Below are 23,900 nucleotides of genomic sequence, written 5' to 3'. Positions count from 1 at the left end.
AAAGCTCTTGACTTAAAGGTTATTCGGGGCTAAGGAAAGAAAACTGCACAATCTTATAGGACTGAAGTACTTTTTCCCGTGCAAAAAAATCTCCGAAATGGCGTGTCCGCGAAGTTTCTGTAGTGTAGTGGTTATCACGTTTGCCTAACACGCAAAAGGTCCTCGGTTCGAAACCGAGCAGAAACAGCTTTTACGCTACATGTTCAAACGCAGTTGCGAGAACCAAGAAATAGTACGAGTGGATAAACACAAAGGTTCAGGTTGAAAGCCGTGCGCCAGAAGATTGGAGCAAAAAGGATATGCAAGGACCCTGCTTGAAAGCTGAGACATAACAAGCCTTGCGTTGAACTTTTTGTGGATGTTTCTTCGAAGAGTATGGAAAACATCGATAGGAATTACAAATATTGTTCTCTTGGCATCAAGTACTGCGGACAATTGTCATGAGAAAGCGTGTTTCAAGTAGAGACTCATGCTGGGCTGTTGAGCATATTTGGAGACAAGGAGGGAGGACATTCCGTTATCAAGGAGCTCAAACTGCTCCAAGACCTACATGGAGACAGACTTTTTCACAGCAAAGTCCTCGTATGCCTCATTGTAATTTGGGCAATCCCAAAACCTGTGTTTACACCCATTGCCGACCTGGGGTCCTGATGCAGGCGAGGGGATGTGATAACAGCTGCACTACAGAAACTGTGCCTTCTCAAGTTTTTGCCTAATTGCTTTTCGTGCTAAGGTACATAAGCCGTGCAAAGTGAAAGGATTCAAGCATGTTTCCTGCAGAAAGAAATTTCAGATAAATACTATTATTTTTTCATTTATGTAACGTAGTCGCGATTGCATTTGCACGCAAAGGTTATTCAAGTAGCAAATGGTGAGCTAGTCTATGAAAATAACAATGGAGATGCAAGGACTTTGCTTGAAAACTGAGAAGAGACAAGTCTTTCATTGAAATACTTTTGAAAGGTTGTTTCTTAAACTGAGGATAATATCGATTTCTATTAAAGAGACGGTTTGAGTGGCATATAGTATTCGGGCAAATAACCATTAAACAGATTGTTAGTTGGAGACGCATGTGGGACTGCTGAGCATATTTGGAAAACATTAGAGAAGACGTTACTTTTTCAACATGCTTCAATTGTTCTGAGAACTACATTGAGCCATATGGGGGATTATCGGCCATGAAGTTCAACACAGATGCCTCAAGTTGTTCTGTGCAATCCCAAAAGGCGTGTTTCCGCCCAGTTTCGAACTGGGGACCTTTCGCGTGTGAGGCGAACGTGATAACCGCTACACTACGGAAACAAGTTCTCGGGAGGGTTTTCCGTCACTTCGTCGAAAGCTCTTGACTTAAAGGTTATTCGGGCTAAGGAAAGAAAACTGCACAATCTTATAGGACTGAAGTACTTTTTCCCGTGCAAAAAAATCTCCGAAATGGCGGTGTCCGCGAAGTTTCTGTAGTGTAGTGGTTATCACGTTTGCCTAACACGCAAAAGGTCCTCGGTTCGAAACCGAGCAGAAACAGCTTTTACGCTACATGTTCAAACGCAGTTGCGAGAACCAAGAAATAGTACGAGTGGATAAACACAAAGGTTCAGGTTGAAAGCCGTGCGCCAGAAGATTGGAGCAAAAAGGATATGCAAGGACCCTGCTTGAAAGCTGAGACATAACAAGCCTTGCGTTGAACTTTTTGTGGAATGTTTCTTCGAAGAGTATGGAAAACATCGATAGGAATTACAAATATTGTTCTCTTGGCATCAAGTACTGCGGACAATTGTCATGAGAAAGCGTGTTTCAAGTAGAGACTCATGCTGGGCTGTTGAGCATATTTGGAGACAAGGAGGGAGGACATTCCGTTATCAAGGAGCTCAAACTGCTCCAAGACCTACATGGAGACAAGGACATGCCTCATTGTAATTTGGGCAATCCCAAAACCTGTGTTTACACCCATTGCCGACCTGGGGTCCTGATGCAGGCGAGGGGATGTGATAACAGCTGCACTACAGAAACTGTGCCTTCTCAAGTTTTTGCCTAATTGCTTTTCGTGCTAAGGTACATAAGCCGTGCAAAGTGAAAGGATTCAAGCATGTTTTCCTGCAGAAAGAAATTTCAGATAAATACTATTATTTTTTCATTTATGTAACGTAGTCGCGATTGCATTTGCACGCAAAGGTTATTCAAGTAGCAAATGGTGAGCTAGTCTATGAAAATAACAATGGAGATGCAAGGACTTTGCTTGAAAACTGAGAAGAGACAAGTCTTTCATTGAAATACTTTTGAAAGGTTGTTTCTTAAACTGAGGATAATATCGATTTCTATTAAAGAGACGGTTTGAGTGGCATATATTATTCGGGCAAATAACCATTAAACAGATTGTTAGTTGGAGACGCATGTGGGACTGCTGAGCATATTTGGAAAACATTAGAGAAGACGTTACTTTTTCAACATGCTTCAATTGTTCTGAGAACTACATTGAGCCATATGGGGGATTATCGGCCATGAAGTTCAACACAGATGCCTCAAGTTGTTCTGTGCAATCCCAAAAGGCGTGATTCCGCCCAGTTTCGAACTGGGGACCTTTCGCGTGTGAGGCGAACGTGATAACCGTTACACTACGGAAACAAGTTCTCGGGAGGGTTTTCCGTCACTTCGTCGAAAGCTCTTGACTTAAAGGTTATTCGGGCTAAGGAAAGAAAACTGCACAATCTTGTAGGACTGAAGTACTTTTTCCCGTGCAAAAAAATCTCCGAAATGGCGGTGTCCGCGAAGTTTCTGTAGTGTAGTGGTTATCACGTTTGCCTAACACGCAAAAGGTCCTCGGTTCGAAACCGAGCAGAAACAGCTTTTACGCTACATGTTCAAACGCAGTTGCGCGAACCAAGAAATAGTACGAGTGGATAAACACAAAGGTTCAGGTTGAAAGCCGTGCGCCAGAAGATTGGAGCAAAAAGGATATGCAAGGACCCTGCTTGAAAGCTGAGACATAACAAGCCTTGCGTTGAACTTTTTGTGGAATGTTTCTTCGAAGAGTATGGAAAACATCGATAGAATTACAAATATTGTTCTCTTGGCATCAAGTACTGCGGACAATTGTCATGAGAAAGCGTGTTTCAAGTAGAGACTCATGCTGGGCTGTTGAGCATATTTGGAGACAAGGAGGGAGGACATTCCGTTATCAAGGAGCTCAAACTGCTCCAAGACCTACATGGAGACAAGGACTTTTTTCACAGCAATAAGGTCTCCTCGTATGCCTCACTGTAATTTGGGCAATCCCAAAACCTGTGTTTACACCCATTGCCGACCTGGGGTCCTGATGCAGGCGAGGGGATGTGATAACAGCTGCACTACAGAAACTGTGCCTTCTCAAGTTTTTGCCTAATTGCTTTTCGTGCTAAGGTACATAAGCCGTGCAAAGTGAAAGGATTCAAGCATGTTTTCCTGCAGAAAGAAATTTCAGATAAATACTATTATTTTTTCATTTATGTAACGTAGTCGCGATTGCATTTGCACGCAAAGGTTATTCAAGTAGCAAATGGTGAGCTAGTCTATGAAAATAACAATGGAGATGCAAGGACTTTGCTTGAAAACTGAGAAGAGACAAGTCTTTCATTGAAATACTTTTGAAAGGTTGTTTCTTAAACTGAGGATAATATCGATTTCTATTAAAGAGACGGTTTGAGTGGCATATAGTATTCGGGCAAATAACCATTAAACAGATTGTTAGTTGGAGACGCATGTGGGACTGCTGAGCATATTTGGAAAACATTAGAGAAGACGTTACTTTTTCAACATGCTTCAATTGTTCTGAGAACTACATTGAGCCATATGGGGGATTATCGGCCATGAAGTTCAACACAGATGCCTCAAGTTGTTCTGTGCAATCCCAAAAGGCGTGTTTCCGCCCAGTTTCGAACTGGAGACCTTTCGCGTGTGAGGCGAACGTGATAACCGCTACACTACGGAAACAAGTTCTCGGGAGGGTTTTCCGTCACTTCGTCGAAAGCTCTTGACTTAAAGGTTATTCAATTGAAGCATTTTTCAACATGCTTCAATTGTTCTGAGAACTACATTGAGCCATATGGGGGATTATCGGCCATGAAGTTCAACACAGATGCCTCAAGTTGTTCTGTGCAATCCCAAAAGGCGTGTTTCCGCCCAGTTTCGAACTGGGGACCTTTCGCGTGTGAGGCGAACGTGATAACCGCTACACTACGGAAACAAGTTCTCGGGAGGGTTTTCCGTCACTTCGTCGAAAGCTCTTGACTTAAAGGTTATTCGGGCTAAGGAAAGAAAACTGCACAATCTTATAGGACTGAAGTACTTTTTCCCGTGCAAAAAAATCTCCGAAATGGCAGTGTCCGCGAAGTTTCTGTAGTGTAGTGGTTATCACGTTTGCCTAACACGCAAAAGGTCCTTGGTTCGAAACCGAGCAGAAACAGCTTTTACGCTACATGTTCAAACGCAGTTGCGAGAACCAAGAAATAGTACGAGTGGATAAACACAAAGGTTCAGGTTGAAAGCCGTGCGCCAGAAGATTGGAGCAAAAAGGATATGCAAGGACCCTGCTTGAAAGCTGAGACATAACAAGCCTTGCGTTGAACTTTTTGTGGAATGTTTCTTCGAAGAGTATGGAAAACATCGATAGGAATTACAAATATTGTTCTCTTGGCATCAAGTACTGCGGACAATTGTCATGAGAAAGCGTGTTTCAAGTAGAGACTCATGCTGGGCTGTTGAGCATATTTGGAGACAAGGAGGGAGGACATTCCGTTATCAAGGAGCTCAAACTGCTCCAAGACCTACATGGAGACAAGGACTTTTTTCACAGCAATAAGGTCTCCTCGTATGCCTCATTGTAATTTGCGCAATCCCAAAACCTGTGTTTACACCCATTGCCGACCTGGGGTCCTGATGCAGGCGAGGGGATGTGATAACAGCTGCACTACAGAAACTGTGCCTTCTCAAGTTTTTGCCTAATTGCTTTTCGTGCTAAGGTGCATAAGCCGTGCAAAGTGAAAGGATTCAAGCATGTTTTCCTGCAGAAAGAAATTTCAGATAAATACTATTATTTTTTCATTTATGTAACGTAGTCGCGATTGCATTTGCACGCAAAGGTTATTCAAGTAGCAAATGGTGAGCTAGTCTATGAAAATAACAATGGAGATGCAAGGACTTTGCTTGAAAACTGAGAAGAGACAAGTCTTTCATTGAAATACTTTGAAAGGTTGTTTCTTAAACTGAGGATAATATCGATTTCTATTAAAGAGACGGTTTGAGTGGCATATAGTATTCGGGCAAATAACCATTAAACAGATTGTTAGTTGGAGACGCATGTGGGACTGCTGAGCATATTTGGAAAACATTAGAGAAGACGTTACTTTTTCAACATGCTTCAATTGTTCTGAGAACTACATTGAGCCATATGGGGGATTATCGGCCATGAAGTTCAACACAGATGCCTCAAGTTGTTCTGTGCAATCCCAAAAGGCGTGTTTCCGCCCAGTTTCGAACTGGGGACCTTCCGCTGCGGGAGCCGTGGATAGTTACGCTTAACTTCCCTTAACTTTTACCGTTCGTTCTCAACGGTAGTCCTTAACACTACGGATGTAATATATTTTTGGCCGCGCGTATTTTTTCGCGGCGCTGTTCCGTCCCGGATGCAGGAAGACCGTTTTCGTCTCTGCCTTTACCTTTCCCCATTCATTCTCAACGGTCGTTTAACGTTGCGCCTGAATGAATGAATGACAGCGTATAGACAAATAAATTCGAATATTAAATAAGGCGTTTTGCGGTTATTTTGTGGTACCTACGCTTCGGTAAGTCTTAATAAATTTATTACAAACAGGTTCCTGTTTTATATTGATGTCATCGAGGTATTCTGTCATTATTTCAGCTAAAAGACCAGTAGTTTCATTTTTCCTATTTGACTTCATTATTGGGTTTCACGTCCCGTTTGTTGGCTTGTCCGTGCATAATAACACTTTTAAGTGAGAATATCGCAGGTAAATGGGACATGTGTACATGTGCACGTTTGTGTCTCAGTACACCAGCTATTATTTCCATGGCCCTGCAATCATATTAGGGTTTAGTTTACAATATGTTTCATTTCCCCCTCACTATATCATTGCTGGTATCATCATCATTATTGGTATTGCCCCCTTTACATGTGCCTTGTGTAACACGTCACGGTCTAGACATACATTTTTTAAATTATTATTACTTATTACACTATTGCTGTCAAGGCAATAAGTAATGCCATCTCTAATTGTTCATTGTCAGTACTGTCATTCAGCCATCTTAACAAACGCTTTCCTATCTATATGTTTATATACTTACCATTATTATTATTATTATTATTATTATTATTATTATTATTATTATTATTATCAGTCAGTTTTAACTATTCAATATAGAACAGGACACAGTACAAATATTGCTGCCTCCACCTTCAGACAGTACAGAATTTGTGTAATGCAATTCATATTAACTACCCCTCCCACCCTATCCCCTGGATTGACAGCACACAAAAAAAGGGAGATCATTGGAAAATCATTATAATAACAATAATAATTTCATGTTGAGAATTTGATAATACTGGGTGATAGAGCTACACAAGGCTGTGTATCAAAATGGCAAAACATAAGGTCAAGGGCATAAAGAACCTACCATTTATACAGCATTATGATGTACAATTCCCATGAAAATATAAACCCTCCCCAAATTTTACTGTCCAGGTCTCTGTTTTCGAGTTAATGTTATTTCATTATAGCGAGAATTCTCTGGTCATCAACTGTATGGGTCCACCTTGGCCTACCAGGCCCTTTGTGATTACTGAGCTCACCAGTGCTCTCGTTCTTAATGATGTTCCAGGCGGTTGACTTTGGTAAGCTTAAGGTTTGGCCTATGTCTCTGACTGTTTTTTCATATATCCCAGCCTCATAATGGCTTCCTTCCATTGGCATACCTTATAATTGTACTGGGGAAGCAATTGAACACACCTGACTAATCAGAAACACACGTGAAACCATTTGTCCTGAACATTATGGCACCCTGAAAATATGTACGTACATCCCCATTTCTAAAAAAGTCGAGACGGTAAATTAAATGCAAATAAAACAGAAAGCAGTCATTTTTAAACTTTGACTTGAAAAATATTGCCCAAATTTAATAAGCGTAATTAAAAGAAATGGTAATGTTACGTAGTGGTAAACACTCGACTGTCCCAACTTTTTTGGAGCATGTTGCAGTCAACAGATTTGAAATGAGTGTATATTTTCAAAAAACAATTAAATTCACAAGGTAAAACATCAAATAATGTGCTGTTGTAGTGTTTTAAATATAGTACAGGGTAAATAAAATGTACAATATTTAACATTATCACACCTTTTTGTTTTTATTAGCATTTTCCATACTGTCTCGGCTTTTTTGGAATTGGGGTTGTATGTATGTATAGAGAGTGCTGTCATTTCTACAGGGTGAAATCAAAATGTATTAAAATAATCTTTCATAAGAGCTGAGAGCTGATAGCTGCACTTTAACCACATGTAAATTGTTTGATTACAAATATAAAATTATGGGGTACAGAACCAAGTAAAGAAAATACGGCTTTGTCCCTAACGTTATGGAGCTCACTGTATATAAAAATATAATTTCTGCTTCAGAAGTGGCCCATGAAGTACTTGGCAAAAGCAGACCAATGCCAGTGCTTCTCTTAACACCCAAGCTCCAGGAGCTCGAGCTTCAGGAGACCCAGCAGCCGCGGCAGCATGCGACTGCAGGGAGTCCGACTGCATGTGTGCCAGTTGTCACCTTGCAGCCTCGGTAAATCCGCCTGCTCCAGTCCCAGCCCCAATCCCATTTCATGCTTGTGCATATCAACCCTGCTAATACTGTTACGAACGAAAATACAAATATAGCTTTACATTTATACTTGGCTGTTGTTGTGTTTATGTGTTTATTAAGAATTGTAATATGTAATGTTGTAATCCTATTTATACTGTTGCAATAATTGATCTGATGTAAATACTTTGATAACTTTCGAACCGGGTGGATTCGAACCCTCATTTCCGTGGGACGGCGTTACACCTATACACGGCTGGCCCCGCTGTGTGAGGCAAACGTGATAACCGCTACACTACGGAAACAAGTTCTCGGGAGGGTTTTCCGTCACTTCGTCGAAAGCTCTTGACTTAAAGGTTATTCGGGCTAAGGAAAGAAAACTGCACAATCTTATAGGACTGAAGTACTTTTTCCCGTGCAAAAAAATCTCCGAAATGGCGGTGTCCGCGAAGTTTCTGTAGTGTAGTGGTTATCACGTTTGCCTAACACGCAAAAGGTCCTCGGTTCGAAACCGAGCAGAAACAGCTTTTACGCTACATGTTCAAACGCAGTTGCGAGAACCAAGAAATAGTACGAGTGGATAAACACAAAGGTTCAGGTTGAAAGCCGTGCACCAGAAGATTGGAGCAAAAAGGATATGCAAGGACCCTGCTTGAAAGCTGAGACATAACAAGCCTTGCGTTGAACTTTTTGTGGAATGTTTCTTCGAAGAGTATGGAAAACATCGATAGGAATTACAAATATTGTTCTCTTGGCATCAAGTACTGCGGACAATTGTCATGAGAAAGCGTGTTTCAAGTAGAGACTCATGCTGGGCTGTTGAGCATATTTGGAGACAAGGAGGGAGGACATTCCGTTATCAAGGAGCTCAAACTGCTCCAAGACCTACATGGAGACAAGGACTTTTTTCACAGCAATAAGGTCTCCTCGTATGCCTCATTGTAATTTGGGCAATCCCAAAACCTGTGTTTACACCCATTGCCGACCTGGGGTCCTGATGCAGGCGAGGGGATGTGATAACAGCTGCACTACAGAAACTGTGCCTTCTCAAGTTTTTGCCTAATTGCTTTTCGTGCTAAGGTGCATAAGCCGTGCAAAGTGAAAGGATTCAAGCATGTTTTCCTGCAGAAAGAAATTCAGATAAATACTATTATTTTTTCATTTATGTAACGTAGTCGCGATTGCATTGCACGCAAAGGTTATTCAAGTAGCAAATGGTGAGCTAGTCTATGAAAATAACAATGGAGATGCAAGGACTTTGCTTGAAAACTGAGAAGAGACAAGTCTTTCATTGAAATACTTTTGAAAGGTTGTTTCTTAACTGAGGATAATATCGATTTCTATTAAAGAGACGGTTTGAGTGGCATATAGTATTCGGGCAAATAACCATTAAACAGATTGTTAGTTGGAGACGCATGTGGGACTGCTGAGCATATTTGGAAAACATTAGAGAAGACGTTACTTTTTCAACATGCTTCAATTGTTCTGAGAACTACATTGAGCCATATGGGGGATTATCGGCCATGAAGTTCAACACAGATGCCTCAAGTTGTTCTGTGCAATCCCAAAAGGCGTGTTTCCGCCCAGTTTCGAACTGGGGACCTTTCGCGTGTGAGGCGAACGTGATAACCGCTACACTACGGAAACAAGTTCTCGGGAGGGTTTTCCGTCACTTCGTCGAAAGCTCTTGACTTAAAGGTTATTCGGGCTAAGGAAAGAAAACTGCACAATCTTATAGGACTGAAGTACTTTTTCCCGTGCAAAAAAATCTCCGAAATGGCGGTGTCCGCGAAGTTTCTGTAGTGTAGTGGTTATCACGTTTGCCTAACACGCAAAAGGTCCTCGGTTCGAAACCGAGCAGAAACAGCTTTTACGCTACATGTTCAAACGCAGTTGCGAGAACCAAGAAATAGTACGAGTGGATAAACACAAAGGTTCAGGTTGAAAGCCGTGCGCCAGAAGATTGGAGCAAAAAGGATATGCAAGGACCCTGCTTGAAAGCTGAGACATAACAAGCCTTGCGTTGAACTTTTTGTGGAATGTTTCTTCGAAGAGTATGGAAAACATCGATAGGAATTACAAATATTGTTCTCTTGGCATCAAGTACTGCGGACAATTGTCATGAGAAAGCGTGTTTCAAGTAGAGACTCATGCTGGGCTGTTGAGCATATTTGGAGACAAGGAGGGAGGACATTCCGTTATCAAGGAGCTCAAACTGCTCCAAGACCTACATGGAGACAAGGACTTTTTTCACAGCAATAAGGTCTCCTCGTATGCCTCATTGTAATTTGGGCAATCCCAAAACCTGTGTTTACACCCATTGCCGACCTGGGGTCCTGATGCAGGCGAGGGGATGTGATAACAGCTGCACTACAGAAACTGTGCCTTCTCAAGTTTTTGCCTAATTGCTTTTCGTGCTAAGGTACATAAGCCGTGCAAAGTGAAAGGATTCAAGCATGTTTTCCTGCAGAAAGAAATTTCAGATAAATACTATTATTTTTTCATTTATGTAACGTAGTCGCGATTGCATTTGCACGCAAAGGTTATTCAGTAGCAAATGGTGAGCTAGTCTATGAATACAATGGAGATGCAGGACTTGCTTGAAAACTGAGAGAGACAGTCTTCATTGAATACTTTGAAGTTGTTCTAAACTGAGGATAATATCGATTTCTATTAAAGAGACGGTTTGAGTGGCATATATTCGGCAAATAACCATTAAACAGATGTAGTTGGAGACGCATGTGGGACGCTGAGATATTTGGAAAACATTAGAGAAGACGTTACTTTTTCAACATGCTTCAATTGTTCTGAGAACTACATTGAGCCATATGGGGGATTATCGGCCATGAAGTTCAACACAGATGCCTCAAGTTGTTCTGTGCAATCCCAAAAGGCGTGTTTCCGCCCAGTTTCGAACTGGGGACCTTTCGCGTGTGAGGCGAACGTGATAACCGCTACACTACGGAAACAAGTTCTCGGGAGGGTTTTCCGTCACTTCGTCGAAAGCTCTTGACTTAAAGGTTATTCGGGCTAAGGAAAGAAAACTGCACAATCTTATAGGACTGAAGTACTTTTTCCCGTGCAAAAAAATCTCCGAAATGGCGGTGTCCGCGAAGTTTCTGTAGTGTAGTGGTTATCACGTTTGCCTAACACGCAAAAGGTCCTCGGTTCGAAACCGAGCAGAAACAGCTTTTACGCTACATGTTCAAACGCAGTTGCGAGAACCAAGAAATAGTACGAGTGGATAAACACAAAGGTTCAGGTTGAAAGCCGTGCGCCAGAAGATTGGAGCAAAAAGGATATGCAAGGACCCTGCTTGAAAGCTGAGACATAACAAGCCTTGCGTTGAACTTTTTGTGGAATGTTTCTTCGAAGAGTATGGAAAACATCGATAGGAATTACAAATATTGTTCTCTTGGCATCAAGTACTGCGGACAATTGTCATGAGAAAGCGTGTTTCAAGTAGAGACTCATGCTGGGCTGTTGAGCATATTTGGAGACAAGGAGGGAGGACATTCCGTTATCAAGGAGCTCAAACTGCTCCAAGACCTACATGGAGCAAGGACTTTTTTCACAGCAATAAGGTCTCCTCGTATGCCTCATTGTAATTTGGCAATCCCAAACCTGTGTTTACACCCATTGCCGACCTGGGGTCCTGATGCAGGCGAGGGGATGTGATAACAGCTGCACTACAGAAACTGTGCCTTCTCAAGTTTTTGCCTAATTGCTTTTCGTGCTAAGGTCATAAGCCGTGCAAAGTGAAAGGATTCAAGCATGTTTTCCTGCAGAAAGAAATTTCAGATAAATACTATTATTTTTTCATTTATGTAACGTAGTCGCGATTGCATTTGCACGCAAAGGTTATTCAAGTAGCAAATGGTGAGCTAGTCTATGAAAATAACAATGGAGATGCAAGGACTTTGCTTGAAAACTGAGAAGAGACAAGTCTTTCATTGAATACTTTTGAAAGGTTGTTTCTTAAACTGAGGATAATATCGATTTCTATTAAAGAGACGGTTTGAGTGGCATATAGTATTCGGGCAAATAACCATTAACAGATTGTTAGTTGGAGACGCATGTGGGACTGCTGAGCATATTTGGAAAACATTAGAGAAGACGTTACTTTTTCAACATGCTCAATTGTTCTGAGAACTACATTGAGCCATATGGGGGATTATCGGCCATGAAGTTCAACACAGATGCCTCAAGTTGTTCTGTGCAATCCCAAAGGCGTGTTTCCGCCCAGTTTTCGAACTGGGACCTTTCGCGTGTGAGGCGAACGTGATAACCGCTACACTACGGAAACAAGTTCTCGGGAGGGTTTTCCGTCACTTCGTCGAAAGCTCTTGACTTAAAGGTTATTCGGGCTAAGGAAAGAAAACTGCACAATCTTATAGGACTGAAGTACTTTTTCCCGTGCAAAAAATCTCCGAAATGGCGGTGTCCGCGAAGTTTCTGTAGTGTAGTGGTTATCACGTTTGCCTAACACGCAAAAGGTCCTCGGTTCGAAACCGAGCAGAAACAGCTTTTACGCTACATGTTCAAACGCAGTTGCGAGAACCAAGAAATAGTACGAGTGGATAAACACAAAGGTTCAGGTTGAAAGCCGTGCGCCAGAAGATTGGAGCAAAAAGGATATGCAAGGACCCTGCTTGAAAGCTGAGACATAACAAGCCTTGCGTTGAACTTTTTGTGGAATGTTTCTTCGAAGAGTATGGAAAACATCGATAGGAATTACAAATATTGTTCTCTTGGCATCAAGTACTGCGGACAATTGTCATGAGAAAGCGTGTTTCAAGTAGAGACTCATGCTGGGCTGTTGAGCATATTTGGAGACAAGGAGGGAGGACATTCCGTTATCAAGGAGCTCAAACTGCTCCAAGACCTACATGGAGACAAGGACTTTTTTCACAGCATAAGGTCTCCTCGTATGCCTCATTGTAATTTGGCAATCCCAAACCTGTGTTTACACCCATTGCCGACCTGGGGTCCTGATGCAGGCGAGGGATGTGATAACAGCTGCACTACAGAAACTGTGCCTTCTCAAGTTTTTGCCTAATTGCTTTTCGTGCTAAGGTACATAAGCCGTGCAAAGTGAAAGGATTCAAGCATGTTTTCCTGCAGAAAGAAATTTCAGATAAATACTATTATTTTTTCATTTATGTAACGTAGTCGCGATTGCATTTGCACGCAAAGGTTATTCAAGTAGCAAATGGTGAGCTAGTCTATGAAAATAACAATGGAGATGCAAGGACTTTGCTTGAAAACTGAGAAGAGACAAGTCTTTCATTGAAATACTTTTGAAAGGTTGTTTCTTAAACTGAGGATAATATCGATTTCTATTAAAGAGACGGTTTGAGTGGCATATAGTATTCGGGCAAATAACCATTAAACAGATTGTTAGTTGGAGACGCATGTGGGACTGCTGAGCATATTTGGAAACATTAGAGAAGACGTTACTTTTTCAACATGCTTCAATTGTTCTGAGAACTACATTGAGCCATATGGGGGATTATCGGCCATGAAGTTCAACACAGATGCCTCAAGTTGTTCTGTGCAATCCCAAAAGGCGTGTTTCCGCCCAGTTTCGAACTGGGACCTTTCGCGTGTGAGGCGAACGTGATAACCGCTACACTACGGAAACAAGTTCTCGGGAGGTTTTCCGTCACTTCGTCGAAAGCTCTTGACTTAAAGGTTATTCGGGCTAAGGAAAGAAAACTGCACAATCTTATAGGACTGAAGTACTTTTTCCCGTGCAAAAAAATCTCCGAAATGGCGGTGTCCGCGAAGTTTCTGTAGTGTAGTGGTTATCACGTTTGCCTAACACGCAAAAGGTCCTCGGTTCGAAACCGAGCAGAAACAGCTTTTACGCTACATGTTCAAACGCAGTTGCGAGAACCAAGAAATAGTACGAGTGGATAAACACAAAGGTTCAGGTTGAAAGCCGTGCGCCAGAAGATTGGAGCAAAAAGGATATGCAAGGACCCTGCTTGAAAGCTGAGACATAACAAGCCTTGCGTTGAACTTTTTGTGGAATGTTTCTTCGAAGAGTATGGAAAACATCGATAGGAATTACAAATATTGTTCTCTTGGCATCAAGTACTGCGGACAATTGTCATGAGAAAGCGTGTTTCAAGTAGAGACTCATGCTGGGCTGTTGAGCATATTTGGAGACAAGGAGGGAGGACATTCCGTTATCAAGGAGCTCAAACTGCTCCAAGACCTACATGGAGACAAGGACTTTTTTCACAGCAATAAGGTCTCCTCGTATGCCTCATTGTAATTTGCGCAATCCCAAAACCTGTGTTTACACCCATTGCCGACCTGGGGTCCTGATGCAGGCGAGGGGATGTGATAACAGCTGCACTACAGAAACTGTGCCTTCTCAAGTTTTTGCCTAATTGCTTTTCGTGCTAAGGTGCATAAGCCGTGCAAAGTGAAAGGATTCAAGCATGTTTTCCTGCAGAAAGAAATTTCAGATAAATACTATTATTTTTTCATTTATGTAACGTAGTCGCGATTGCATTTGCACGCAAAGGTTATTCAAGTAGCAAATGGTGAGCTAGTCTATGAAAATAACAATGGAGATGCAAGGACTTTGCTTGAAAACTGAGAAGAGACAAGTCTTTCATTGAAATACTTTTGAAAGGTTGTTTCTTAAACTGAGGATAATATCGATTTCTATTAAAGAGACGGTTTGAGTGGCATATAGTATTCGGGCAAATAACCATTAAACAGATTGTTAGTTGGAGACGCATGTGGGACTGCTGAGCATATTTGGAAAACATTAGAGAAGACGTTACTTTTTCAACATGCTTCAATTGTTCTGAGAACTACATTGAGCCATATGGGGGATTATCGGCCATGAAGTTCAACACAGATGCCTCAAGTTGTTCTGTGCAATCCCAAAAGGCGTGTTTCCGCCCAGTTTCGAACTGGAGACTTTTCGCGTGTGAGGCGAACGTGATAACCGCTACACTACGGAAACAAGTTCTCGGGATGGTTTTCCGTCACTTCGTCGAAAGCTCTTGACTTAAAGGTTATTCGGGCTAAGGAAAGAAAACTGCACAATCTTATAGGACTGAAGTACTTTTTCCCGTGCAAAAAAATCTCCGAAATGGCAGTGTCCGCGAAGTTTCTGTAGTGTAGTGGTTATCACGTTTGCCTAACACGCAAAAGGTCCTCGGTTCGAAACCGAGCAGAAACAGCTTTTACGCTACATGTTCAAACGCAGTTGCGAGAACCAAGAAATAGTACGAGTGGATAAACACAAAGGTTCAGGTTGAAAGCCGTGCGCCAGAAGATTGGAGCAAAAAGGATATGCAAGGACCCTGCTTGAAAGCTGAGACATAACAAGCCTTGCGTTGAACTTTTTGTGGAATGTTTCTTCGAAGAGTATGGAAAACATCGATAGGAATTACAAATATTGTTCTCTTGGCATCAAGTACTGCGGACAATTGTCATGAGAAAGCGTGTTTCAAGTAGAGACTCATGCTGGGCTGTTGAGCATATTTGGAGACAAGGAGGGAGGACATTCCGTTATCAAGGAGCTCAAACTGCTCCAAGACCTACATGGAGACAAGGACTTTTTTCACAGCAATAAGGTCTCCTCGTATGCCTCATTGTAATTTGCGCAATCCCAAAACCTGTGTTTACACCCATTGCCGACCTGGGGTCCTGATGCAGGCGAGGGGATGTGATAACAGCTGCACTACAGAAACTGTGCCTTCTCAAGTTTTTGCCTAATTGCTTTTCGTGCTAAGGTGCATAAGCCGTGCAAAGTGAAAGGATTCAAGCATGTTTTCCTGCAGAAAGAAATTTCAGATAAATACTATTATTTTTTCATTTATGTAACGTAGTCGCGATTGCATTTGCACGCAAAGGTTATTCAAGTAGCAAATGGTGAGCTAGTCTATGAAAATAACAATGGAGATGCAAGGACTTTGCTTGAAAACTGAGAAGAGACAAGTCTTTCATTGAAATACTTTTGAAAGGTTGTTTCTTAAACTGAGGATAATATCGATTTCTATTAAAGAGACGGTTTGAGTGGCATATAGTATTCGGGCAAATAACCATTAAACAGATTGTTAGTTGGAGACGCATGTGGGACTGCTGAGCATATTTGGAAAACATTAGAGAAGACGTTACTTTTTCAACATGCTTCAATTGTTCTGAGAACTACATTGAGCCATATGGGGGATTATCGGCTATGAAGTTCTCCACAGATGCCTCAAGATGTTCTGTGCATCCCAAACAGCGCATTTCAGCCTAGTTTCGAACTGGAGTTTCAACTCCTTGGAAGGGTTTTGGTAACTTCGTTGAACGCTCTTGTCCCTTACAAACAAACTAATTTAAAAAATTGTGAATTCCCATAGTAATCTGTGGATGTTAAACTCAATCCAACCAATACCGACAGGATTACTAAAATCGCAGCTACATTAAAAATTTCTCGTTAAACAAATTCACAGATCTCATACAAGCTGCGCTACCACAAAACAGTCTACTACCCATACAAAACATGTGTGAATTTCATCATATGTTCCCTTCTAAAACATTACATAACATTTATTTGGCAGACGCTTTCATCCACAGCGACGTACAAAACTGCATTTCATGGTCATGGACAACTACAACACCTGTTTGGGTCAAGATATTGCACCGTGTTTCATCCAAAGTAAAGTGCTTCATGAGTTTTAACTCATTAAGCACTAATTTCAAGTCAGCATTACAATGAAAATTGACTGATTCCAACAGCTTCTTCTTACTCCTTGCATCACTTTCCAGAATTTATGGGGCCATTCGCACTGCTTATTTTTGCTATTTGCATCCCTTCCTCATATCTTTTCCTCGCCCCTTAGCTCTACCCACCTGTGGATGCAGAGAAATATGCAAGGATGAGATACAAGAATAGAGGAATCGAGACAAGATCATTAAAGCCAGTAGAATGTCCTTGCTCAGTCAAGTGTCAGTTAGACACCACGTCAATTACAGACGTGGCACACGTGGACATGTGGAATCACAGGTTGTTCATTTGTACGTAACTTGTTCTGAAAACAGACTTTCCGCAAAGGATGCAAAGGTGTACCCTCACTGAACCATCCTCTGGGAGCACCATAGCTCCTCGCTTCTCGCTCCTCCAAGGAGCATTCAATGGGTTGGCATGGCCTTAAAGGTGGGTGGACATCGATCGATTTCAGGGTCAGGCCAGGACCAAGGAGACGAGCACATATAAACGATTGGAATGAGCCCTATGACTCAAACAGCCAGAAAAGGGTTGAGGCCATTGTGTTTTAAATCCTGCAGGGTGAGGTTCATGCAATAAGTACCACTTTTTGACATGAGAAAGACTAAATGGCTTCTATTCAAGATGAGTGTGTTAAGTGGGTGGATCACTTGCTGTACCTGTACAATCCTGGGCCTGAAGTCGCAGTGGACAAATGACTGGTTCCTTTCAGTGCCTGTTGTTCCTTCAGGCAGTACATTCCCTGCAAGACAGAGGAATACGGCGTCAAGATATGGGTGGAATAGGACACACGATCCAATTATATCTCAACCTTGCAAGTGTATTCAGGAAAGCCAACCAGTAGAGCCCCAGATAAAATTAGGGAATGCGAGTGGTGCTGGTCATGTCCCGAGGTCTTAGATGACACTGTGTCACCTGTGATCATTTTTGCACCACCTGCCACCTCAGCAAAGAACTGTTCCAAAAACCAAACTGACCATAGGGGAAACAGTGAGGAGAAACTACTCTGAGCTCGTCACAGCACGACTTGCAAGGAAAGACAAAGATATTTTCTCATCAAAGTATGCTTTCACTGAAACCACCACTCTTGTGGACAAAAAAACAAGAACGTGACTTCTTATGAGATATTTCCATAAGAATATGGAAGTCAGCAGCAGAGAGAACAAGAAGCCGTCCACCAATCTTGACTACAACACCAACTGATGACAGAATACACTGTTATTTTGGTTTGGTGAATAGGGGTGCAGGAGCACTGTGATGCAGCTACTGGGCTGATTGAGAGGTTTTAGGGGTGCTGAGATGGATAGTGGGAGTTCTGGGGATAGCATCACACGTAAAGTTTCCCTCCATTCTACAGATGGAGCAATGTGACCAACTTACTTGGAGATGATGGAACTGGGAAGGTTCTTGTTTCTGCACAAATTCTATCAAACAGCAGTTCGATGTATCCTGTGCAGAAGTTCTCAAAAGAAGCTGTTTTTGGTGCCCCAAAATAGCGACCCCACGTATTGACCTCAACCTCTGATTGGTAAGCCTACCTTGCCCCAGCAAGACGACTCTGTTTATGTGACATCCCAATTAGCTATTATTAACCATACACTCATGATGCAAATACAAATTTGATCGTTATCATTCCATATAGATCCAACTCCTAACCCATGAACCAGACAACAGACAGGGCTGATAGCCGTCTTAACATCAACTTTTAATCTGAGGGTCCAGGGTCAGTCCCTGTTCGGGCGATACTGCACGTGTTTCTCAAAGTGTGCCTGAGTTTTAACTCATGAAGCACTAATTTCAAGTCAGCATTACAATGAAAATTCACTGATTCCAACAGCTTCTTCTTACTCCTTGCATCACTTTCCAGAATTTATGGGCCATTCGCACTGCTTATTTTTGCTTTTGCATCCCTTCCTCATATCTTTTCCTCGCCCCTTAGCTCTACCCACCTGTGGATGCAGAGAAATATGCAAGGATGAGATACAAGAATAGAGGAATCGAGACAAGATCATTAAAGCCAGTAGAATGTCCTTGCTCAGTCAAGTGTCAGTTAGACGCCACGTCAATTACAGACGTGGCACACGTGGACATGTGGAATCACAGGTTGTTCATTTGTACGTCACTTGTTCTGAAAACAGACTTTCCGCAAAGGATGCAAAGGTGTACCCTCACTGAACCATCCTCTGGGAGCACCATAGCTCCTCGCTTCTCGCTCCTCCAAGGAGCATTCAATGGATTGGCATGGCCTTAAAGGTGGGTGGACATCGATCGATTTCAGGGTCAGGCCAGACCAAGGAGACGAGCACATATAAACGATTGGAATGAGCCCTATGACTCAAACAGCCAGAAAAGGGTTGAGGCCATTGTGTTTTAAATCCTGCAGGGTGAGGTTCATGCAATAAGTACCACTTTTTGACATGAGAAAGACTAAATGGCTTCTATTCAAGATGAGTGTGTTAAGTGGGTGGATCACTTGCTGTACCTGTACAATCCTGGGCCTGAAGTCGCAGTGGACAATGACTGGTTCCTTTCAGTGCCTGTTGTTCCTTCAGGCAGTACATTCCCTGCAAGACAGAGGAATACGGCGTCAAGATATGGGTGGAATAGGACACACGATCCAATTATATCTCAACCTTGCAAGTGTATTCAGGAAAGCCAACCAGTAGAGCCCCAGATAAAAATTAGGGAATGCGAGTGGTGCTGGTCATGTCCCGAGGTCTTAGCTGACACTGTGTCACCTGTGATCATTTTTGCACCACCTGCCACCTCAGCAAAGAACTGTTCCAAAAACCAAAACTGACCATAGGGGAAACAGTGAGGAGAAACTACTCTGAGCTCGTCACAGCACGACTTGCAAGGAAAGACAAAGATATTTTCTCATCAAAGTATGCTTTCACTGAAACCACCACTCTTGTGGACAAAAAAACAAGAACGTGATTCTTATGAGATATTTCCATAAGAATATGGAAGTCAGCAGCAGAGAGAACAAGAAGCCGTCCACCAATCTCGACTACAACACCAACTGATGACAGAATACACTGTTATTTTGGTTTGGTGAATAGGGGTGCAGGAGCACTGTGATGCAGCTACTGGGCTGATTGAGAGGTTTTAGGGGTGCTGAGATGGATAGTGGGAGTTCTGGGGGATAGCATCACACGTAAAGCTTCTCCATTCTATAGAATGGGAGCAATGTGACCAACTTACTTGGAGATGATGGAACTGGGAAGGTTCTTTGTTTTCTGCACAAACATTCTATACAAACAGTCAAGCTTCCGATGTATCACCTGTAGCAGAACTCTGTGTTCTATAAAAAGGAAGCTGTTTTTTTTGGGTGCCGCAGGCGAAAGATAGCTGACCCCGACGTGATTTGAACACGCAACCTTCTGATCTGGAGTCAGACGCGCTACCGTTGCGCCACGAGGCCAAGACGGACTTCTGCCTTATGTGACATGCACCACATTAGCATATTATTAACCATGAGCAGCTCATCGATGGCAAATAACATAGATTATGAATGCGTTATTCATCTCCTAATATAGATCCAACTCCTGAACCCATGAAGCAGGACAACAGACAGGGCCCGGATAGCTCAGTCGGTAGAGCATCAGACTTTTAATCTGAGGGTCCAGGGTTCAAGTCCCTGTTCGGGCGAGGTACTGCACAGTGTTTGCTCAAAGTGTCGCTGAGTTTTAACTCATGAAGCACTAATTTCAAGTCAGCATTACAATGAAAATTCACTGATTCCAACAGCTTCTTCTTACTCCTTGCATCACTTTCCAGAATTTATGGGGCCATTCGCACTGCTTATTTTTGCTCTTTGCATCCCTTCCTCATATCTTTTCCTCGCCCCTTAGCTCTACCCACCTGTGGATGCAGAGAAATATGCAAGGATGAGATACAAGAATAGAGGAATCGAGACAAGATCATTAAAGCCAGTAGAATGTCCTTGCTCAGTCAAGTGTCAGTTAGACGCCACGTCAATTACAGACGTGGCACACGTGGACAGGTGGAATCTTGTACGTCTTGTCTGAAAACGACTTCCGCAAGAGCAAAGGTGTACCTGACATCCCGGGGCACCATAGCTCCCTTCTCGCTCCCGAGCATCATGTGCATGCCTAAGGGGGACACACATTAGGGTCAGCCGACCAAGGGAGGCACATATAACATTGAATGAGCCATTCAAACAGCAGAAAGGTGAGGCCATTGTTTTAATCTGCAGGTGAGGTTCACATAAGTACACTTTGCATAAAAGACTTCTATCAAGATGAGTGTGTAAGTGGTGGATCATGCTGTACCGTCATCTGGCGAAGTCGCAGTGGCATGGGTCCTTCAGGCGTTTTCTTCAGAGTACTTCCTGCAAGACGAGGAACGGCGTCAAGATTGGTGAAAGGACACCGATCCATAATCTCAACCGCAGTATCAAAAGCCACCGTAGAGCCAATAAATTAGGGATGGAGTGGGCGGCTGTCCGAGGCTTAGTGACACTGTCACCTTGATATTTTGCACCCCTGCCCCCAGCAAAGAACTGTTCAAACCAAAACTGACCTAGGGAAAAGTGAGGAGAAACACTTGACCGTCACAGCACGACTGCAAGAACAAGATATTCTCCAAAGTGCTTCACGAACACCCTTGTGACAAAAACAAGAACGGATTCTATGAGATTCTAATAGGAAGTCAGAGCAAGGAACAGAACCGTCCACATCTGCTACACAAACGAAGATACGTATTTGTTGGTGAAGGGAGGACACTGTGCAGCTACTGGGCGTGAGAGGTTAGGGCGAGAGATAGTGGGTTGGGGTAGCTCACACTAAGCTTCCCATCTAAGAATGGGAGCATGACACTTCTTGGATGATGAATGGGAAGGTTCTTTGTTTCGCACAACTTCATCAACAGTCAAGCTTCGATGTAACCGTAGCAACTCTTGTCTAAAAGAACTGTTTTTGGTGGCAGGGAAAGATAGCTGACCCCGAGTGTTGACACGACTCTATCGGAGTCAGACGCGCACCGTTGCGCCACAGGCAAGACGACTTCGCCTATGACAGCACACATTAGCTATATTAACATGAGCACTCATGATGGCAAAACAGATGAATGCGTTATTCATCTCTAATATAGACACTCGAACCATGAACAGGACAACAGGCCGTAGTCTCGAGCATCAATTAATGAGGGTCCGGTCAAGTCGTCGCGAGTCTGCACAGTTTGCTAAGTGTCCGAGTTTAATCAGAAGCACTAATTTCAGCAGCATTCATGAAATCACTGATTCACAGCTTCTTTTAGTTCATTGTAGTCACTTTCTGAAAACAGACTTCGCAAAGGTGCAAGTGTACCTACTGAACTTTTCTCTGGGAGCACCATAGCTCCTCGCTTCCGCTCCTCCAAGGAGCATTCAATGGATTGGCATGGCTTAAAGGTGGGTGGACATCGATCGATTTCAGGGTCAGGCCAGGACCAAGGAGACGAGCACATATAAACGATTGGAATGAGCCCTATGACTCAAACAGCCAGAAAAGGGTTGAGGCCATTGTGTTTTAAATCCTGCAGGGTGAGGTTCATGCAATAAGTACCACTTTTTGACATGAGAAAGACTAAATGGCTTCTATCAAGATGAGTGTGTTAATGGGTGGATCACTTGCTGTACCTGTACAATCCTGGGCCTGAAGTCGCAGTGGACAAATGACTGGTCCTTTCAGTGCCTGTTGTTCCTTCAGGCAGTACATTCCCTGCAAGACAGAGGAATACGGCGTCAAGATATGGGTGGAATAGGACACACGATCCAATTATATCTCAACCTTGCAAGTGTATTCAGGAAAGCCAACCAGTAGAGCCCCAGATAAAAATTAGGGAATGCGAGTGGTGCTGGTCATGTCCCGAGGTCTTAGCTGACACTGTGTCACCTGTGATCATTTTTGCACCACCTGCCACCTCAGCAAAGAACTGTTCCAAAAACCAAAACTGACCATAGGGGAAACAGTGAGGAGAAACTACTCTGAGCTCGTCACAGCACGACTTGCAAGGAAAGACAAAGATATTTTCTCATCAAAGTATGCTTTCACTGAAACCACCACTCTTGTGGACAAAAAAACAAGAACGTGATTCTTATGAGATATTTCCATAAGAATATGGAAGTCAGCAGCAGAGAGAACAAGAAGCCGTCCACCAATCTCGACTACAACACCAACTGATGACAGAATACACTGTTATTTTGGTTTGGTGAATAGGGGTGCAGGAGCACTGTGATGCAGCTACTGGGCTGATTGAGAGGTTTTAGGGGTGCTGAGATGGATAGTGGGAGTTCTGGGGGATAGCATCACACGTAAAGCTTCTCCATTCTACAGAATGGGAGCAATGTGACCAACTTACTTGGAGATGATGGAACTGGGAAGGTTCTTTGTTTTCTGCACAAACATTCTATACAAACAGTCAAGCTTCCGATGTATCACCTGTAGCAGAACTCTGTGTTCTACAAAAAGGAAGCTGTTTTTTTTGGGTGCCGCAGGCGAAAGATAGCTGACCCCGACGTGATTTGAACACGCAACCTTCTGATCTGGAGTCAGACGCGCTACCGTTGCGCCACGAGGCCAAGACGGACTTCTGTTTTATGTGACATGCACCACATTAGCATATTATTAACCATGAGCAGCTCATCGATGGCAAATAACATAGATTATGAATGCGTATTCATCTCCTAATATAGATCCAACTCCTGAACCCATGAACCAGGACAACAGACAGGGCCCGGATAGCTCAGTCGGTAGAGCATCAGACTTTTAATCTGAGGGTCCAGGGTTCAAGTCCCTGTTCGGGCGAGGTACTGCACAGTGTTTGCTCAAAGTGTCGCTGAGTTTTAACTCATGAAGCACTAATTTCAAGTCAGCATTACAATGAAAATTCACTGATTCCAACAGCTTCTTCTTACTCCTTGCATCACTTTCCAGAATTTATGGGGCCATTCGCACTGCTTATTTTTGCTCTTTGCATCCCTTCCTCATATCTTTTCCTGCCCCTTAGCTCTACCCACCTGTGGATGCAGAGAAATATGCAAGGATGAGATACAAGAATAGAGGAATCGAGACAAGATCATTAAAGCCAGTAGAATGTCCTTGCTCAGTCAAGTGTCAGTTAGAGCCACGTCAATTACAGACGTGGCACACGTGGACAGTGGAATCACAGGTTGTTCATTTGTACGTCACTTGTTCTGAAAACAGACTTCCGCAAAGGATGCAAAGGTGTACCCTCACTGAACCATCCTCTGGGAGCACCATAGCTCCTCGCTTCTCGCTCCTCCAAGGAGCATTCAATGGGTTGGCATGGCCTTAAA

The 23,900-nt window shown here is 42.9% G+C and overlaps 23 non-coding genes across 23 annotated transcripts; 12 read left to right on the top strand and 11 right to left on the bottom strand.

Moving 5' to 3' along the window:
• The first annotated feature begins 113 nt into the window (after positions 1–113).
• trnav-aac (transfer RNA valine (anticodon AAC)) lies at positions 114–186 on the top strand. Its single transcript has one exon. It is a non-coding gene; the product is annotated as a tRNA-Val (tRNA).
• Positions 187–1,229: 1,043 nt separating this feature from the next.
• On the bottom strand, positions 1,230–1,302 carry trnav-cac (transfer RNA valine (anticodon CAC)). Its single transcript has one exon. It is a non-coding gene; the product is annotated as a tRNA-Val (tRNA).
• A 146-nt stretch (positions 1,303–1,448) lies between these two features.
• On the top strand, positions 1,449–1,521 carry trnav-aac (transfer RNA valine (anticodon AAC)). Its single transcript has one exon. It is a non-coding gene; the product is annotated as a tRNA-Val (tRNA).
• A 1,025-nt stretch (positions 1,522–2,546) lies between these two features.
• On the bottom strand, positions 2,547–2,619 carry trnav-cac (transfer RNA valine (anticodon CAC)). The gene has a single exon. It is a non-coding gene; the product is annotated as a tRNA-Val (tRNA).
• Positions 2,620–2,765: 146 nt separating this feature from the next.
• On the top strand, positions 2,766–2,838 carry trnav-aac (transfer RNA valine (anticodon AAC)). The gene has a single exon. It is a non-coding gene; the product is annotated as a tRNA-Val (tRNA).
• A 1,052-nt stretch (positions 2,839–3,890) lies between these two features.
• Positions 3,891–3,963, bottom strand: trnav-cac (transfer RNA valine (anticodon CAC)). Its single transcript has one exon. It is a non-coding gene; the product is annotated as a tRNA-Val (tRNA).
• A 180-nt stretch (positions 3,964–4,143) lies between these two features.
• On the bottom strand, positions 4,144–4,216 carry trnav-cac (transfer RNA valine (anticodon CAC)). The gene has a single exon. It is a non-coding gene; the product is annotated as a tRNA-Val (tRNA).
• A 146-nt stretch (positions 4,217–4,362) lies between these two features.
• trnav-aac (transfer RNA valine (anticodon AAC)) lies at positions 4,363–4,435 on the top strand. The gene has a single exon. It is a non-coding gene; the product is annotated as a tRNA-Val (tRNA).
• Positions 4,436–8,287: 3,852 nt separating this feature from the next.
• trnav-aac (transfer RNA valine (anticodon AAC)) lies at positions 8,288–8,360 on the top strand. Its single transcript has one exon. It is a non-coding gene; the product is annotated as a tRNA-Val (tRNA).
• A 1,050-nt stretch (positions 8,361–9,410) lies between these two features.
• On the bottom strand, positions 9,411–9,483 carry trnav-cac (transfer RNA valine (anticodon CAC)). The gene has a single exon. It is a non-coding gene; the product is annotated as a tRNA-Val (tRNA).
• Positions 9,484–9,629: 146 nt separating this feature from the next.
• Positions 9,630–9,702, top strand: trnav-aac (transfer RNA valine (anticodon AAC)). Its single transcript has one exon. It is a non-coding gene; the product is annotated as a tRNA-Val (tRNA).
• Positions 9,703–10,732: 1,030 nt separating this feature from the next.
• On the bottom strand, positions 10,733–10,805 carry trnav-cac (transfer RNA valine (anticodon CAC)). The gene has a single exon. It is a non-coding gene; the product is annotated as a tRNA-Val (tRNA).
• Positions 10,806–10,951: 146 nt separating this feature from the next.
• Positions 10,952–11,024, top strand: trnav-aac (transfer RNA valine (anticodon AAC)). The gene has a single exon. It is a non-coding gene; the product is annotated as a tRNA-Val (tRNA).
• A 1,045-nt stretch (positions 11,025–12,069) lies between these two features.
• trnav-cac (transfer RNA valine (anticodon CAC)) lies at positions 12,070–12,142 on the bottom strand. Its single transcript has one exon. It is a non-coding gene; the product is annotated as a tRNA-Val (tRNA).
• A 145-nt stretch (positions 12,143–12,287) lies between these two features.
• On the top strand, positions 12,288–12,360 carry trnav-aac (transfer RNA valine (anticodon AAC)). The gene has a single exon. It is a non-coding gene; the product is annotated as a tRNA-Val (tRNA).
• Positions 12,361–13,408: 1,048 nt separating this feature from the next.
• Positions 13,409–13,480, bottom strand: trnav-cac (transfer RNA valine (anticodon CAC)). Its single transcript has one exon. It is a non-coding gene; the product is annotated as a tRNA-Val (tRNA).
• A 145-nt stretch (positions 13,481–13,625) lies between these two features.
• On the top strand, positions 13,626–13,698 carry trnav-aac (transfer RNA valine (anticodon AAC)). Its single transcript has one exon. It is a non-coding gene; the product is annotated as a tRNA-Val (tRNA).
• Positions 13,699–14,751: 1,053 nt separating this feature from the next.
• Positions 14,752–14,824, bottom strand: trnav-cac (transfer RNA valine (anticodon CAC)). The gene has a single exon. It is a non-coding gene; the product is annotated as a tRNA-Val (tRNA).
• A 146-nt stretch (positions 14,825–14,970) lies between these two features.
• On the top strand, positions 14,971–15,043 carry trnav-aac (transfer RNA valine (anticodon AAC)). The gene has a single exon. It is a non-coding gene; the product is annotated as a tRNA-Val (tRNA).
• A 4,888-nt stretch (positions 15,044–19,931) lies between these two features.
• Positions 19,932–20,003, bottom strand: trnaw-cca (transfer RNA tryptophan (anticodon CCA)). The gene has a single exon. It is a non-coding gene; the product is annotated as a tRNA-Trp (tRNA).
• Positions 20,004–20,157: 154 nt separating this feature from the next.
• On the top strand, positions 20,158–20,230 carry trnak-uuu (transfer RNA lysine (anticodon UUU)). The gene has a single exon. It is a non-coding gene; the product is annotated as a tRNA-Lys (tRNA).
• Positions 20,231–23,090: 2,860 nt separating this feature from the next.
• trnaw-cca (transfer RNA tryptophan (anticodon CCA)) lies at positions 23,091–23,162 on the bottom strand. The gene has a single exon. It is a non-coding gene; the product is annotated as a tRNA-Trp (tRNA).
• A 153-nt stretch (positions 23,163–23,315) lies between these two features.
• trnak-uuu (transfer RNA lysine (anticodon UUU)) lies at positions 23,316–23,388 on the top strand. The gene has a single exon. It is a non-coding gene; the product is annotated as a tRNA-Lys (tRNA).
• Positions 23,389–23,900: the final 512 nt, after the last annotated feature.

This window comes from Anguilla rostrata, unplaced genomic scaffold (assembly GCF_018555375.3).
Source record: "Anguilla rostrata isolate EN2019 unplaced genomic scaffold, ASM1855537v3 scaf1061, whole genome shotgun sequence".
NCBI classification, from domain to species: domain Eukaryota; kingdom Metazoa; phylum Chordata; class Actinopteri; order Anguilliformes; family Anguillidae; genus Anguilla; species Anguilla rostrata.
The sequence above is the reverse complement of the archived record's forward strand: the minus strand, read 5'-3'. Positions and strand labels throughout refer to the sequence as shown.